The sequence below is a fragment of the Nannospalax galili genome, unplaced genomic scaffold (genome assembly GCF_000622305.1).
Source record: "Nannospalax galili isolate Female #2095 unplaced genomic scaffold, S.galili_v1.0 scaffold685, whole genome shotgun sequence".
NCBI lineage: Eukaryota > Metazoa > Chordata > Mammalia > Rodentia > Spalacidae > Nannospalax > Nannospalax galili.
The window spans coordinates 740,420-758,252 of record NW_008353482.1 but is presented as its reverse complement, the minus strand read 5'-3'; positions in this window follow the sequence as shown (position 1 = coordinate 758,252).

Below are 17,833 nucleotides of genomic sequence, written 5' to 3'. Positions count from 1 at the left end.
ATCTATAGGGTTTATACTGAGTGCAATATTGTGTTAATTCAACTGTAAACCTAAAAATTTACAGCGAATTTTGAAGGAGATGCATTTTAGCTCTGGAAATTGTTATTGAATATGTCATTGTTGTTGTAATAAAATGCTTCTTCTAATTATATGGTTATTAAATAAATAATTTTAAAAAGATGTTTAACAAAAATGTGGAAAAAATATAATGATTAGTAATAATTCTTCAAAGCATAAAAATTTGCTCCTCAATAATTAGTAGATGTGAAAATCTACCTGATGACTTCGTTAGACTAGGTGCTATCAGACAGCCAGCGTTGGAGAGGATGTGGGGAAAGAAGAAAACCATGTGCACTGTTAGTGAGATTATAAAAAAAAATGTTTGAAATTAAAAAATGAAGCTGTTATGACTTCATATCCATATTCAGGTGCCAAGGAACCAAGTGTAACTGACTGTGACTAGTAATAATCAGATATATAGAGATTAGAGACACATGTGCAAACATTTGAATGTTAGTAGCATTAAAAATGAGTCTTTCTGTATAAAACTCTGTATTATAATAATGAAATGGAGATCTTTTTTAAAGGTTAAAACCTCATTTAATTTTGTGTCTTATAGGGTTTATACTGAGAACAATATTATATAACTGTAATAATTCAACAATAAACCTAAAAATGTACACAAAATATTTCAAATTAAGAAATATGTGCATGTGAATTTTACTTGCATGCATGTAAGTGTACCTATGTGTGAAACGCTTGTAGAGGCCCAAAGTAGACATTAGATACCCTTGTACTGTTGTTCTGGGTAGTTGTTAGCTGCCAAATAGGTGCTGGGAACAGAACCTTGGTCTGTTCTCAGACATAAGCACTGAGACATCTCTCTAGCCACCATCAAACACCTTTTGATTGGATTTGCAGGCCAGTTCACAATGCAAAGCCCATTCTTGACACTGTTATAACCAAGAACCTGTGGATAGATGGGTCACAGGCCATAAGGGAGAACCTGTTATTCTGCTAAATAGGCATAGTTTTAAACTGACTCCTAGTGATTTACTGTTACACCCATTAATTAGTGCATCTTTTACCTCTCACCAGAGAACATTCTTGTTGATGCTGCTGCTGATTAACACAGAGAACTTCATCTAGTCAATATAAAGAGAAAAAAGAAAAAAAAAGTAAAGATATGAAAAATAGCTATTAGATGCACACACGAGAGAGAGAGAGAGAGAGAGAGAGAGAGAGAGAGAGAGAGAGAGTTCAGATTTGCAGACTACTCAGCCCTAAAATGGTCACCTATATCACATTGTTTCTTCCCAAGGTTCAAATAGCATTGTGGAAGAGGGGACAAGAAGATGGTAGATAAATGCAAGCTAACTGTTGTCTGGACACCAGAAGGTAGTTGCACAGATGAACCCACAGTGCTTATGAGAGCATGCACAAGACATGTCAGAAAAAAATCAGCCTGGATGGGGGAGGTGGAAATAGATGATAGACGATAGACAGACAGATAGATAGATAAATAGATGATAGATAGATGATAGATAGATGATAGATAGATAGATTATAGATAGATAGACAGATAGATGATTGATAGATAGATTATCGATAGATGGATTTTTTTCCTTAAGGGTATGCCTCCTAATCCTAGTTAATTGACCAGACTCCAAGGGATAGAGCCACATCCAAAAGCACTTGGAAAACATAAAATAGACTGGAAAAATAATAATAGAAAACATGAAGTCAGAGACAGTAGTAGGTTAGGGGTGGAAATGGGGAAAAGGCTCTGAACATGATCAAAATGCATTGTTTGAAATTATCAAAGAATCAATACAAATATATTTTTTTGAATAGTAAGCACCTCTTTATTTGCTGACTGCCATTACAAAACCCCATTACATTTGCAACCAAAATGTATTTTCTTGAGTTGATGTCAGAGGCAATTACCATAGCAGAATTTTTAAAATGTTAAATTTCATGTTGTCTCTGCCACATTGAACTTTTGAACAATTAATTGAGAAAAATAAGGTCAAAGATTAGATTTATTTTCATCTTTATGAATGGAAAGGTTTTAATATAAAACTAAATTCTGGTGGTGTCTTCAGATTTGGCTTTTAATTTTTTCTCATTAAATCAGAAGACTAAAAAGGATTAGAAAAGACAAAACTGTTCAGTGTCTGACAAAGTAGAAAGAGTGAAAATATAAATAAGGCTTTAGTTTGACAAAATAGAAGACAATGCCTTATGTTATCTTCTGATAACGTTCCTCAAGTACTTCACTCCCAGACCTGGTTATTACCTCTCCTTTGTGAGCTTCTGGTTTACTTCCTGAGCAGCTGCTGTGGATGTGTGACAGTCTGAGACTTGTGGACCTTGTCTCTTTCTCAGGAGGCTCCATTTCTGGGGGAATCATCACTGTTCTCTAAAACAGCAGTATTTTCAGAAACTAATAAAAATATTTAAAAATTTGTTCTATCATTCATTTTCTTATTTTTGAAATAATTCTAGTTTTACAAAGATGTTACAAAAATATTACCAACTTCCCATGTTGCCGTCAATATGCTCTTGCAATAACATCACTTACGTGACCAACAGGGCAGTAATTTAAACCAAGGACATACTAGACACCGTCCTTGTTCAGACTTTGCTAACTTTGAAATGTATTCAACTTCTCATGTAATTAGTAGGTCTATAAAATATTATTACATAATTCGTTTTCACAGGTGTCAGTGTCATCAAGGTACAGACCTACCACATTGTTTCTTATATTGCCTTCTTCATTACATTTCCCCTCAAATCTAGCAACCACTTACTTGTTCTTTGTTATAATTTGTCATTTCTAGAATGTTATATAAACCAATAGTGCACACCATGTAATATTTTCGGATCTCTATTTGTACTTAACAAAATGTTATTCAGGTTTTGCATAGTTCTGCATAAAATTTTTGTTCCTTTCTACTGATGAGTAATATTCCATTTACTTACTTTTTCACATGTACAAAGAGACATGGGGCTTCTTGTTGAATTTTGTAAAATAAAACTGTACAAAGATTAGCACACACATTTTTACATGAAAACATGCTTTGATTTTGTACATATTAAAGACTGGGTGATGCCCACTGGGTCATATGTTCAGTATGTGCTAATAACATACCATTGATTATTTGTACAGAATGTTAAATGATTTGACACATCCATCAGCAGTATTTGAGCTTTTACTCCTGTACACTATCTTCAGTATTGACAGAGGTATTAGTTACTTTCCTGTTGCTGTGACAAAACACCATGACAATAGAGACTTACAGAAGGGGCATGGCCAGGAGCCACGGTGGAAGAGGCAACCAAAGCAGAAAGCTAAGAGTTCCATCTTTAAGCAAGCATAGGAAGCAGAGAGAACCTGGAAATGGGGCAAGCCTTAAGTAGTCTCAAAGTTGTCTCCCTGTGATGTGCTTCCTCCAGCAATCCCACATCTCCTAAAACTCTACAAGCAGCTCCATCAACTGGGGCCATGTCTTCAAGAATCAGAAGTCTAAGGGGAGGGGGGGTGTTCTCATTCAAACCACCACAGAAGTGCATTTTATCAATTCTGTGTATCACCTCATGATAATCTTTGTAAAATTTTGATTGTTTGTTTGTTTTTGGAGGCAAAGTCTCCCTGTAGCCCCACCTAGACAGGAACTGGATATGTAGACCAGGCTGGCCTTGATCTCATAGAGTTTAACCTGTCTCTGCCTCCTCAGTTTCAAATAGTTCAGCTGTGAGTGTAGTGCCTCCTGAGTCACTCACATAACTACTATTCCATAGGCTGTCTCTTCATTTGAATCTTTATTTGCTGTGCAGAAGATTTTTAGTGTCAGGAGCTCCAATTTGACAGTTGGTCTTATTTCCTGGGCAAACAAGGTCATATTTAGACAGAGGGCTGTTTCTGTATGCTGGCATAGATCTTGTTTTCTCACAATCAGTTTGCAAATAATTTTCTCAATTCATTTAAAAAAATTCCCTTAAAAGTGTGTTTCAGGCAACAATATAGTTTAATATTTATTCATGAAGTGCAGTTTTGCAGCCCATTATTTAGTGGGCACGCATTTAATATCCCAAGAACACTTTAGGTTATGGAGACTAATTAAGAATATGCGTTATATTTTTCTTTTAAACTGCTTTAACATTTAGAGAGTTAGAGTTATTTTTTAGTCAATTTGTGTATAAGATTTATGCTTAGCTTTGGGTTTGTGTGACTTTTGTGTACAAGTTCTAATCACTCCTATATCATTTGATGACAACATCACCTTTCTATTGAGTTGATTTGAATGTTTGTCAGAAATCTGCTCACTACAATTGTGTGGATCTGATTCTGAGTCCATTGCTTTTTTCCTAGCTATGTGTCTACCTCCCATCAAATACTACATTGTTTTTATTTCTGAGCCATAAAAGTCATCAGAAAAATTCCTCCCCTCCATTTACCTTTTAGACATTTTATGTTATTCTAGGTCCTTGATTTTTCATTGTAAATTTTGTTTAGATGCAAGGCAGTTAATTTTTTTAACTGTTACAAAAAATTTATTGAGAATTTCATACATGCATATAAGGTGTTTTGATCAAATCTACGCCTACTTCCCCCCTTCCAACACCTCCCATAACTCCCCATCACTTTTTTCTTTTTCTTTTTTAAATCTTTCATTTATTTTTATGGGGCTTTTGGGTACTCTAACATCCCCCATTCTGAAGAGGTAACCCTGAAGGTCTCTTAAGGATTAAATACAAGCTCCCAGATACTTTGGACATTTTTGGCTTTTCAGAAAAGAGTATGCTGCTAACAGTCCCAAGGAAATTTTGACCTTTAGCCAAGAAACTGGCTACTTTTCTTTGGGGTCTTTTTACCCTAACTGCCTAACCAATTCCTACCTCCTATTATCATGCCATCCTCTGAAGGGGTTACCCAAATTGCCAATAGGGAATAGGGGTGAAGACCGCTCTGGCTTCTTCCATGCTGAACAGGGACGCAGGGTGAAGCAACTGGAATACCCCTTCAGTGGGTCTATCTAAAAGACTCCCAAATTACATAACTCTTATCTCTAAGGGGAAAAGAAAGACCTTGAATCATGAATAGGAGATGTGAAGGAGAAATAAAGGCAGCATTACAAGTTCTAAACAGGGAACTAGAAAAAGGTCAGAACAGCACAGTTTTCAAATGTTCATATGAGTATCCACTGGAAATTCTTGACAAGGGCTTCCAAAAGCAGGCAGTTAATTAAAAATATTCTTATTAAGCTTTTGTGCATTTCATGCAATAGTCCTTAATCAAATTTAGACCCCCTCCCTGATCCATCCCCCTACAAACCCTCCCACTGGGCCTCATACATTCTCTCATGTATGTTAAGCATTTGTTCCCAGATATCTTTCCTTAAAAGTTTATCCACTGGAGTCTAGTCAGCCTATCTAAAGATTTTAAAGGAAGATTTACTTTCCCTCACCCATCAGTAATCAGTTGCCAACAGTTCCCACTTTAGGGCTGCAGAGTTCACAGCTCCTAGACAAAACTTTATCTCTGTCATGTCTTTAGACAAATGAAAATTCTTGTCATGAGCAAAAAAAAGTGACTAACATTTTAAAGAGTCAATTCAGGACAGTTTCAACTAACAAAATACATTAGAGTAATGCAATATTTAATTGGTGACAATAAATATGCTAATACTTTAATATGACAAGTGAAAGTGTGTTTATTTTGAAATTCTATGCTATCCTGCATTATTAACTTTTCTGTTACATAAATGATGTTCACCAATCAATGATATCTAAAATAATGCTAACCAAGTTACAGACGGTTATATGTAATATTTAGATCAATTATTAGTAGGAGTAATAGACTAATAAATAAAATTAATAAGATTGATGTATAAAAATGTAATGTCAAATTGTATTATATGTGATCAATATTATTTTATAATAATTCTTGAATAAACAGTTTAGTATTGATTGCATATTTAACTATTGAAATAATCAAGGCTATGTTTTATATCTGTAAATGTTTTACTTATGAAGGTAAGTGAATTTAAAAGGACTATGGAATAGTCACCACTTCTGGTGAAAATGAAATTGAATTATATAATTATTTCTGTCAGATTATATGAAAATTTTTTCTCATTCTGTTTTATTTTCAGTATTTCTCTGTGACCCTAATGTTTTCATGTTATTTTATATTTGTGCTGAAACTGAATATAAGACACTCAAAATGCAATTTGCCTTATCTGACAGCTAATGTTTGCATTAGGGCTACTTTATACTGATTTTAAATGTAATTTGAACACAATGAAATCAAGCCAAACCTGTCTCAACATCAGGTTCTTAAATTTTACTTTTTCATAAGGGCAGATTTTGACAATCACATTGACTTTGTGCATTAAGAATTTCCAAATGCATAAGATGTCATTAAAATTTACCCTCTTTATTAAAGAAAAGAGCTTAAAGGCAGAAATTTATTATTTATTTATTAATTTATTTATTATTCATTTATTTAAAGTAAATATGTTGAGTTTTGTACATTTCATATAACAGATCATAATCAAATTTAGGCCTCCTCCTGCATCTGTGCCCCGATAGCCCTCGCCTCACTGGATTTGAGGAAGGGTGTCACTATGCAATGGACTTGAACTCATGATCTTCTACATCAGCATTCCCAATGCTGGAAATATAGGGGCATTTCACTAGGCTCATCCTCATTGAATCAGTATGACATTCTAAAATTTAATAAGATTCCAAGTAAGCTTTGATTTTTAAAAAAAGAAATTAAAGAAGTCCCTCTTAACTTAGCTATTCTTTTCAGAACTCTAAAATATCAGATTACCTTTCTTTCATGGGGTTTTATTTGCATATGTCTTTCCTCTTTGCTTTTCAGCTTTTGCTGCAGCCAAAACGTAGCGTAAGATAATTGTACAAAGTTGACCCTGCTAGTTATCCTTATAGCCTCTTTGAAATCTATGACAGTTTTTCTGGGAAATCATATAAATTTGTTTTATAATTATTTACCTCTGTTTCTTCTCATCCTCCTCCATTTCCAAGATAGATAAGGACATCATTCTTGACTTACACTTTCAAAACATGATTTTAGGGTAAAATAGCATGTTGGATGCTTTTTTTCGTTACCAGCAATTATGGGAACTGCATTCTCTGTGGATGCAGTCTCCCTCTACATTTTTAAAGCCAACAGTGTAATTTGTGCTTCTGCATGTTTTCAAAAAATTGAAAAGTTATTAAAATGTTAATCATGAGAGGTTCAAACAACAAGCACGTATGCCTCCCCATTTCTAGCAATACTGTGTGAAATCTGTGAGATATTTAGCAGGTAATAACTTTTCATTTCCTTTGATGAGAAGCTCATAGACTGAATGGAATTTGCCAAATTTACATTGGCACTGTGTGCCAATGATGCATATGGATGAGCAATGTCTGGGCAGGTTTTGAATGAGACTTAAATAATCTTTTGTTTTCTATTTTTCTGAGGTTTAATTAAAATTTTCATATAAACAAGAAAATAATTGGAAATTCTCTTTTTTTAAATTAAAGTGACTCAGAGGTAGGTGGAGTGCATACTTTGCTTCCCGGATTTGATGCATCCCTTGATATAAAATAAGAAGTATGATTGATGAAAAAGAGCTAACAGAATCAGCTGCACACCAGTGCATCTGTTATCACAATTTCCCATTTTGTTTGCCCAGAAGATATTTTTTGTGACTTATACTTCCAGGGATGTAATTTTACTCAGTTTATAAAAAATAATCAAGTAAACAAGAGAATCACGAGTATTTTTCATGTGAAATAATAACTATCGCAGTAGCTGCAATTTTCAACTAACTATTGGTGCCTTTTTAGGTTAAAAGAAATATTTAATACCTTTAGAAATGTAGCCACCCATCATTACCTGTGCTCTCTACATCCATTTATTGAACTGATTACAGATCAAGACCATCCAAGGACATTTTGGTACTAAACATATACGAATATTTTTCTTCTCATTATTACATAAATAAGATAATATGGCAACTGTCTTCCTATGATTTTCATTGTATTCTAGATAGAAATCATCCATATAAGAAAATATATACCACAGAATATAATGCAAGTACTGAACAGCATGGTCTTGGAACTAATGCCCCATAAACACTGAGAGACCCTTCTACCTGTTTGTCTTAACTCACACTGTGAGAATTAGTATCAGTGCAGAGAAAAGATAGTCAAGAGGGCAGCTATCTGAAAGCCAAGCACAGAGGCTTGAACAAATCTTTCCCTCATAGTTCTCAAAAGGAAATGACCTTGCTGATCCCTGTATGTGGTGCTTCAACCTCCGCTGTTGTTAATAAATAGATTTTGTGTGCGTGTGTGTGTGTGTGTGTGTGTGTGTGTGTGTGTGTGTGTAAGCCTCCTGTCTACAGTTCGCTGTTGTTCAGCAGTGGAAAAGTACTACAGAACTGCCTCGCCATCTCCATCATGCCCAATTACGAATGTTTTTCCTATCATGTACAAAATGTTCTCCCTTGTTTACTTACCTTTCTAATCCAGTTATATGTATTCTGTATATGCCATTAAAATAAAATCATCTTTTAGCTTTCCAGATCTTGCTTGGCTTCACATTATTGTTGTTCTTGTTTTCTCTATCTGAATTATCAGAAAACATGGACACAGTATTTGTAAAGTTACAATGTGAAGTAGTAGTAAATTGATAAAAAGAAGAACCACAAATTTATAGGTAAGTTAAATTCTGGCAAACACTCATGGTTAGAACATTCTATAATTGAGCAATTAAGTCATGTGAGTTGAAATGGTGCAGTAATAGATGGTCCATTATTGTGGTCATGGGAATAACAGTTCCAGTGGCTTTTGAAAACTTGCTGTCTCCACTTGACAACAGAATAACCCAGCCGTTTGTGCAGTTTAAGGTGTTTTTTGTTTTGTTTTGTTTTGTTTTGTTTTGTTTTAGCATTTTCCCCAATCTACTTTTCTCATAGTCCACACATTTGGATTTTCACATGCCACAGTGGTAACTTAGAAATTAATAGTTTTTTACTAAAATCAGGACAAAATTAGGCAAGCTGCTGTGATTTTAACAGGAATTGCATTAATCCCACAGCTTCATTTTATCTCTTCTCTGCTGCGTGTTCTGGTTTAAGAACATATTTCTTTCCGTTTATCTTCTTTGATTTTTTCAGCATTTCATATATATTTCAACATAGAGATCTAGTACATATTTAGTTAGATATGCATAAAAATATTTTGAGCTATTATAAATGACAGTGAATTTAACATTTCAGTTTTCAGTTGTCATTACTAGAAAATGAAAAATTTTCATTAATCTTGTATCCTGTGACCTTGCTAAACTCCCTTAATATTTCTAAGAATATTTTAGTTTGGGCTTTGTAGGTTGAGACTTTTTATGTAGACAGTCATTAAATATACAAAGAAGGACATTTTTCTTTCTTTCACATTTTCTTTGGATAGGGCTTTAGATACCTGCTTGAAAAGAAGAGCAACAAGAACCAACAGATAACTTTTATAGTTACCTACTCTTATAACCACTGTTAGCAAAAGCTCTCTACCACCTATCACTAAACATTAAGCAATGTTAATTGTAGGACTTTTCAAAATAAACTTTACTAAGTTGATGTTCATTTCTTTTATATTTTTAATTGACATGCCATATTTCCAAATATTTATGGGGTATATTCAGATAATTTGGCATGTGCATACAATGTATAATGATCAAATTATGGTAATTAGCATTTCCATCTCATTAGACATTTATCATTTCTTTGTGTTGGGAAACATGATCCAGTCTTCCAACTACTGGGTATACATCCAAAGGAATGATATGAATATCAAAAAGATATCTTAACTCCTATGATTATTGAAGTATTATTCAAAATGGCCAAGATACAGAATTAGCTGAAATGTCCACAAACTTTACGAATAAAATGTTGTGGTATATAGATAGAATGGAGTGTTGATAGTATATAAGGAAAGAAATATCGTGTCATTTGCTGAAACATGGATTAACCTGGAAGACATCATGTTAAATTAGTTAAGCCAGACCCAGAAAAACAAATATTGCATATTCTCATATTCTTGGGGAAGAAATACCACAAAACAAATTAATTTTACTGGTGTGCTTTTCAAATTCTAATTCTCTAAGAGTTTTAATTATGATAAGATGCCACATTTTGTGAAATTTCTTTTCTATATGAATTTATATCATGGTATATGTTTCTTCTTGAGATTGTTACTAGAATGGATTATAACAATTACTTTTCAAATACTCAAACAGCCTTGTATTCCTGAAATAAATGAAAAACATGGTGGTAGCCTAGTATTGATTTTTGCAGATTGGTAAATGAATTTTCTAATTCCTGCTGGAATTTGTTGAGATGAGCTTTTGTGGTGAACACTTTAGTATTCTCCACTCTCTGAGCATTTGGGTCTGTATTTGTCATTTTTCCCTGCTGTCCTTGGAGAAAACAGAACACCATCAACTTTTTTGTCACAGATACAAGCAGGCATGTATCTATCAGACATTTTAGTTTAACTGTTCATTGATGACTCCAGTTAAGGCTGGTAATGGTAATGCTTATGTTGGGAATCTCCTCCCCCTCAGTGCTGCTGTCTCTTCATCTTGAACACATAAGTGATGTATAGCCACATGTTGTTCAGTTCTTATTTCACTAAAATTTGTCTGTTATTGGTATCTGTCCATTTTCAGTTGTCTTTCTTAAGAGGAAATTTATCTATTAATAATTTTTGTGGTGTTATTCAGTTAATTTATTTCCTGAAACCTGAGCCAAATTTAATACCACCAACCATCAGATGCTCTTAGCACTTCTAAATGTACGTTCTCTAAACCTCACTTTGTTCCTAGGCTCTTTCCACATTTTCTTGATATTGAGTGTTCTTACTCTGATCTGATTAATTGCCTTTCATTCTCATTCCTTCCCCGCCTCCTTTCTGTTTCCCAAAGGCATACCCTTTGGAGAAGAAAGGAATAGGTATAGCTAACATTCGGGTCTGAAAGTGAGCAGTAGAGTCATGTCCTGCCTAAGCAGCCTGGGAAAAGCACATATTCCTTTTCCAAACCTACATACAGTCCCTAAGACATCCAGCCACTGCCACTCATGAGTTTGAAGCTTCTACTCCACATTTCCACTTTTCTCTTGTGAATTTCTATCCAGTCAAATGCACATCTCTATTTATGTGTCTCACATTCACTTCAAAATCAGCTTGTTTAAAACCGAGATAATCATCCACCCACATAAATCTGCTGTCTTTACTCTCCAAATAAGTAACTGATACTTAAGATGTTGTGCATGCCAGAATCCTGCTCACAATCCTCCATTCTTACATCTTTATTATTTGTAATATTTACAAATAATTATTATTTAATTACAAATAATTAATTATTCTCTACTTGTGCTACAAATATTTATAACTTTTAGACATTAATTCTTATCTTCATTATTCATTCCCTTGTTAAGCCCAAAATTATCACACACCCGAGTTAGTGCCTAATACATACTATACTTTTAATATACTTTTTTATACTTAATTTATTCTCTAATCATCCTCCCTCCTAACAGCTTGTGACACTTCAACAGCATTTGACACCCTTGGCCACTTCCTCTGGCTAAAAATGTTGCTGTTTTGATTTCCATGACCCCACTGTCTCTTGGCTTGTTTTTCTGCCTCTTCTCCAGTTGCTCTTTCTACTCACATTGCCAACCTTTCCTTCATCACTTGACATGCAAATGCTTCAGGTTCTCAGAATACAGTCCTGGGCATGTTTATCGACACAGGTTCTCTCTAGATAGATGTATTACTCCACTACTGGGCTGTAATTCACTCCCTTGAGCTGGGTATCTTTACTGTATACCTCCTCTCTCATAGATTTCCCCTATAGAAACTATTGTTTTTTACCCCACATTTGTTTGTCCCCTACTTCCTGTCTCATTAAATAAAACTGACCTTTAACTTGTACTTAAGCCTAAAGTGCATCAATGTTCTAACTCCATGATACCCATTTACCCACTATTACCGTACTTGGTCCAAAAAAGGAAAAGAAAAAAAAAACTAGAACTATTACACCAATATTCTGTGAAATATTCATCAGCATCATTGTTCTTTCAGCTTGGAATCATTATTGCATAAAGTAAGGGTCACTTTGACCACAAATATCACTAAACCTAGACAATTGATCTAGTATCTAAAACATTATTATGATGGGGACAGGGAGTGATATAGATGACCCATGTGACTGAGCATTCAACAGTACCTTATTCTCTTCCCTTTGACCAGTTGGAAGTTTGTGTTAACCCATTCACTGCTCAAAGAAAATTCTCTGATAAAGTCTGAGAGTTGCTGCACTAATCTATGAGAAAACAGGTACAGCTGTAGAAGGCAGTTTTTTACTTGGTTCATTTAGCAAAATAATAGTGGAAGGTTCACCCACTGAGATTGGGAACTCTCCAAACATAGTTTCTTTGCCAGGTTTGCAGTACCAGGCATCTGTTTCTTTCTGTGGAGTAGGCCTTATAGTCAATTGGAAAACAGTTAGTTAACCCATAGCATTTACGGTAATATTGCTCCCATGGCATAACTTGCCACTCCAGTCATTTTTGGAGTTCACAAGTTTCACAGTGGGGTAAGTCTGGATGAATTGTCCCCCTTGAACCCTGCAAAGCACATTCAAGTACAATGTGAGCTAACCATCTGAGAGAAGCTTCCTGCTTAGTACTACTTGTTTTTTCCATGTCCTGTGACCAATGTGTGTGATGTCTTAACAATATGGTCTTACCATCAAGTTCTGGTGGACAGCCAGGAGCAATGGCGGTTGCCTCTATTGTTTTAGGGGCCTCTGAGACACCTCTAACCAACAATTTGAGGGGAGGTAGCCCATACCTGGCACTGAGCTTTAATTTGGTAACTTTTGGCTCCTGGGGTGAGAATAATCCCATGTAGAGGATTCCAATTAAACTATTTTATATGAATACATACTCATATATGCACATATATGTGAAACTTACAAAATATTAGGTATTCACATGGATTTTCAAATATCAGTTAGAATTATTTATTCCTTTCCCAGTCCCCTCCTCTACCCTTCTTTCCTATCCATCTCTGCATATAATCTTCCCTCCCTGAGAGGGTGAAAAGACTATATAGAAGTCATGGAGGATCAGAGCAAAATAGTCACTTCTGAATGTGACAGGACTGCTACATTCATAAACTCACCAAAGTTGGAATTGTCTGCATGATGGGCACAAGATCAAGCCAGTCAACATTCCAGCATGGAGGAGGGAGGAGTTCCTGAGTCTTCACCCCTAAATGAGGAACTATAGATAGTTGAAGGCTTCTTGGGGAGTGAGCGCTAGTTTCCTTTAAGAGTGTGGCTCCTGATAGGTTGCCACACTCCAGTGGATGACTACAGACCAAGAATTACATGACTAGCACAAATTGGAGTAGATGCATTAAAAATACATGAAGTTTAAGAGATATGGGTGTGGGGATAGTTTTGGGATAGAGGTAAGCAGAGGAGTTGAAGTTGATGAAGATAAAAATACAACTTATGAAATTCTCAGACTTAACAGAAATATTTTTAAATAAAAAAATAAAAAGAGTGTACTCTTGAAGCCACTTTAATTTACCAATTTACCCAAAGTCTACATGTCCTAGCACAAACTGGCTATAAAATTGAAGTTCAAATATTTTATTAAGTACATTAACAAATAAATATATTCATTAAATCACAAAGACTATAAGATTAATTAGGTGGGCAAATTAAGGGGTAAAGTACACTATTTTCATGTAGAAAATATTGAATACAGTTAAGAAATTCTAATCCTGAGTAAGTGAAACAGAATAATGGGGACTATGAAAACATAAAGTATGTTTTAGACCACCTGATATAAAATCTAGAAAATATATCCTGTACAATTTTCTGTTTTCTCATCACAGTTCCGCAGACATAAAGAAACCTTCTGGCAAGCCTTCCCTTCACTATACCAGTTTCAAACGGCTAATTACTTTTCATAATATAGACCCAAATTTATGCAACATTTCCCTTGGAAAATCTGAGCTGCGTGTACTTGTTTATACCTCCCTGTCCTCATATTGTTCCTAGGCTGGCACTTATCATGCTGAGGGGCAATTATTCTTACTCACCTGCTTTCTTTGAATCTAGTGAGTGCTTTGTGAACACAGGACAATGCCCGTTCTGTTCACTCTTAACTGCAAACACAGCATCTGCAGAATATTTAGTGCTTCACATATATTCCAAATGAGTGCATAAGGCACCAAGTAGCAAATGTCCTGCTGTGGAGGAGTATGAGGCTGCTGATTTTATTCACTCCTCACAGAATGGTTTTTTTACACTTTTATTATGTCTTTAAGCAATTATTATACAAAACATATCTTGCTTTTTTAAGGAGATTTTTACTTTCTCAATAGTTTACTGTTACAGCACTGACCTATTTGTGCTCTTGACCCATTTACCCAGTAAAAAGTTGTTTATTTTAACTATTCATCCTTTAATAAAACCTTAATAACCAATACATTTTATTAGATGTTTTAAAGAACTGGCCCTTGAAATAATATCCTGTTTCCAATATCTTTCATTAATTCCTTTCATTTTTTGCTTAAATTTTTCTCTATTTCGGGTTAGTTGAATATTGTTTGCTGTGTTTGACTTTGTTGTCCTATGTGGAGGGTGCAAAACTTTTTTAATTGAGGTTTTACAGCCAGGCCCACTTCTGTCTACTCTATGCTCCTTGACTGCTGAGACAATGTGACCAGCCACCTTATGCTCCTGCCACCATGCCTTCTCCACCATGATAAGCTGTATTCCCTCAGACTGAAGCCAGAACCCTTCCTTTTCAGAGTTGTCAGGCATTTGAAAAAAAAAAAAAAAAAAAAAAAAAAAAAACAAACCAAAAAACCTCAGGTAAATAATGAATAAATCAGATAGGATGTTTACATTCAAGTATCTACTAATCCAGTAAGAAAGTGACAAAGTGCACTTTTTATAAAGAGCATGTGTATTCTTAGTGAGAAGTTTAGAACATGGCTCTTCTAAATAGCCTGCAGAAAGGAGTAACTGAGTTGGTCAGGCAGCACTCAGGTAGTGAGTGATTGCTGTGGGAAGTTAAGACTTAACTCTATCAGTTCATTTAAAATATTTGTATTTATTTATTTATTTTGGTCTTTTTTTTGAGACAGGGTCTCCCTGTAGCCCCAGCTGTCCTGGAACTCACTGTAGACCAGGCTGGCCTTGAACTCACAAAGATCCACCTGCCTCTGCCTCCCGAGTGCCAAAATTTATTTTTTACACTTTACTGGCCTCCTATTTTCAAACACCTTAGGCTAAGTTTTATCTAAAAATGATCAATGGGCAGGCAAGATGGCTCAGCAGGTAAAGGCTCCTGCCATCAAGCCTGACAGTCTGAATTTGATCCCTGGGACCTGTGTAACGGAGGGAGAAGCTTGCACAGGCATGCACCCACATATGTAAATAAATATAAATGTAATAAAAAATGGGGCTGGAGAGATAGCTCAGTGGTTAAGAACACTGGTTGTTCTTGCAGAAGACCAACACCCACATGGCATTATTTTGGTCTTTTTTTTGAGACAGGGTCTCCCTGTAGCCCCAGCTGTCCTGGAACTCACTATGTGGACCAGGCTGGCCTTGAACTCACAGAGATCTGCCTGCCTCTGCCTCCTGAGTGCTGGGATTAAAGGCATGCGCCACCATGCCTGGATTTTCCTGTTTAATTGTAATATTGTTCAAAGTGATTTATTTCCTCTGAGGAAAGCTTGAACTAGATAAAAAATTATATCACACCTCTAAAGACTCTTTATTCCTTCCATGACTTAAAAAAATGAAGTTAATTAATGTGAAATATGTATATGAATACCAGTTACTGTTAGCAGGTAAAGTCACACAGATAAAGAACCAGGAAAGCCTCCACTTGCTACAGTATTTCAAGCATCTGTGCTCTCAGCACTAACACTGAGCATCCACTCTTCCCTCGCTGATCTGTCTTAGCACCTTCAGGACAAATCTTTCACTGAATACTTTTCTAACTGTCTGATTTTTAAATTTATTACTCAATATGACAATCTAAAATTTATTGAGTGTTCCCCCCGCCCTGTGCCCCTAAGCTGTTGTGTCTACAGAACAAGGTGTCATGAATTAAACAGTTCCCATCTGAAAAGCCTCTTCTATGTCTGGCTGTCTCCAAGACAACACAGTTTGGGAACAGCCCTGTCCATGTGCCTCTCTGGGTCTGGCACCTTGTTTCTCACAATCCTGTCTCTCTTCTGAGGTTGGTCTTCCTGTGCCATTGCTAGGGTGCCAGTGTCACTGATCAGCTTTGCAGAGGGTGGTCTCCTTGCCATTTACAGCAAAGAAACCCCAAAATTTCTAAACAGGTGTGACACTCCCATGAGCCAGGTTGCTGACACAAGAGGCACTGCTAAAATGCCTCTATTCTTACTCCCATGAAAGACTATGGGCAACTAAACTAAATGGATTCCATCTCAGTACACAGGACTTCCTAAAATTTGCTTCTCTCTATTATTGGGTAGAAAATGGCACTGTGTTGGGAGTTCTGGGTCCCAACATACCGATTTTAGCTCCCTCACATAAATATGACTCTCAACTTCCTATATGATGTGACAAATATGCCCACCTTCCCCCAAAAAAGGGTTCTAAATGTGGCTAAATGGCTTTTCTCACTTAGAATTTAAAATATTTCTGATCTTATTAAGCCTTTTCTTCTTTCTCCCGTTTGAGAGTTTGTGAAATGAGATTTTTGCACGTAACCACAACTCACCTTGACCCTCATCTCATTTGACCCTTTCAGGGTCACCTTCTGCCCACTGCAACTAAAGGACTGTTGGCTCACTTACCAACTTCAACCCCTCCTTCATCTCATAGGTGACATAGCTCTGGCACTGTTGTCAGAAAAGGCTCCCTCATCTCCAACACTCAGGAAATATTATGTTTCAAATCTTGGCTTCACCAATAAGCAGGATATGGACTTGGTTAGGTCAACAAATCCTTCTGAAACTAAGCTGCCTTATTTGTACATTCAGAAACATATTTTCCTCTAAATGACTTTTGGAATTAATTAGAAAAATCAAATATTTAGTGTATGAAGCAGGGAAGCACGGGAGCTCATATGAGTGGTGGCAATGGGACATTAAGTAACAGATGTCAGCATGGAACTGAAAGTAAATAAAGACAAGGAGAGAGGGAGGAAACTGTGAGCATGTGGAGGATGTGGGCTCCAACTTCATTCTATTTGAGTTAAATCCAAATTCCTTGTTAAGCTTTATGATTTGATGGGAAGATCTTTACCAATACCTTCTTTCCAGATTTCCTCTGGGGTGCTGCTGTGAGAATTAAATAAAGGCAAAATTGCATATAATGGACTTAGTGATAATACTTCATTCTAAGTGCCCAATGGAGATTCCTGCTTTGATAACATGTATATAAGTGAGGGGAAGGCATTTGGTAGTACCTTATTATTTCCATGTGTTGTAATCAGGGCAGGTTTTTATTTTTATGGCTTATGTGTGTCAAAGTTTTTGAAATGGACACATGTTACATTAAACACTGAAAGCTATAAAATTCTAATGAGTTGTGATTTTTCACCTTGTTAGATGAAAGCTACAATATTTGTACATTTTGTACACGGGGGGAGGGGGGGCTCCACCTCATTCCCAACCATTCCCTTTGTCAACAAGATAGAGTTAACAAACTAAACCTCCCCTCACAAATGAATGGATCACAAGAATC